Consider the following 1351-nt stretch of genomic DNA (forward strand, 5'->3'; position numbering starts at 1 on the left):
CGGCCTGTGTTTAAGGAGGCGGCCGGTCCTCCGTAGCTTGATCGGATTTCCCTTCCAGCCTGTGTTTAAGGAGGCGGCTGGTCCTCCCCGGTCGGTTGCCAAGCGACCGGGACCCGCAAGTGGGCAGGAACCGTCCACCCAACGCCGGCGAGCCGGGGCCGGTGGGGGCCCTACCAAGGCGGGTCTAACTTCAGGCGGTGCAAACGGGGGAGGGGGGTAAGGACGGCTGCCGGGAGCAGACAGCCGTCCCCGGGAGGGGGTAGTAGCTTCGCGGCGGCCGCCGGGAGCAGACGGCCGTCCGCGGATTCTGCCAATGCCTGTAGGACTTTGAATATTTCACAGCCGTGCTGTGGCACTTAGAAAATTTTTCAGAGATGTGGCACTTAGAAAGTTTTTCAGAGATGTGGCACTTAGAAAGTTTTTCAGAGATGTGGCACTTAGAAAGTTTTTCAGAGATGTGGCACTTTGAACATTTTTGAGAGATGTGGCACTTTGAAAATTTTTGAGAAATGTGGCACTTTGAAAATTTTTGAGAAATGTGGCACTTTGAAAATTTTTGAGAAATGTGGCACTTAGAAAATTTTCTCTCTCTCTCTGGAAGTGCCGTGCCTTCTTCAGTTCTGCTATCCGAGCAGGGGACGCTTGCTGGCGGCCGTTACCAGCGCTCGGACCAGGCCCAATTGATTTGCATGGAAAACAATTGCGTCCCCCATGCTCGTTCTGACTATATTTTGCGAAAGGGGGGTAAAGTGATGAGTACACTAAGTGGGGGGACCAACCCATGTACTCTAGAAAAAGTACATGGGTTGACAAAAGACCAGTTCGTACTGCACCCCTGGTACCCAAACCCCTGGTACCTTTAGGCACTTAGAAAAATTTCGCCCAAATTTGGAGGTCGCTCCAGGGGAAGAGGCCGAATTTTCGCCTATTACGGCCGACCGCGGGAACCAGCCGAGGCGGACGCTTTTCGGCGCAAGAGCCGTTGGCACTTAGAAAATATTCGCTAAACTTCAAAGGACCTCCAGGGGAAGAGGCCGAATTGTCACTTTTTCTGGCCGACATCGGGAACCAGCCGAGTCGGACTCTTTACGGCGGAGCAGCCGTTGGCACTTAGAAAATATTCGCCAAACTCGGCCGGACTTCCAGGGGAAGAGGCCGAATTGTCACTTGTTCTGCCCGACATCGGGAACCAGCCGAGTCGGACACTTTAAGGCGGAGCAGCCGTTGGCACTTAGAAAATATTCGCCAAACTTGAACGGACCTCCAGGGGAAGAGGCCGAATTTTCACCTGTTCTGGCCGACATCGGGAACCAGCCGAGTCGGACGCTTTTCGGCGCAAGAGCCGTTGGAA

The sequence above is a fragment of the Syngnathus scovelli genome, unplaced genomic scaffold (genome assembly GCF_024217435.2).
Source record: "Syngnathus scovelli strain Florida unplaced genomic scaffold, RoL_Ssco_1.2 HiC_scaffold_150, whole genome shotgun sequence".
NCBI lineage: Eukaryota > Metazoa > Chordata > Actinopteri > Syngnathiformes > Syngnathidae > Syngnathus > Syngnathus scovelli.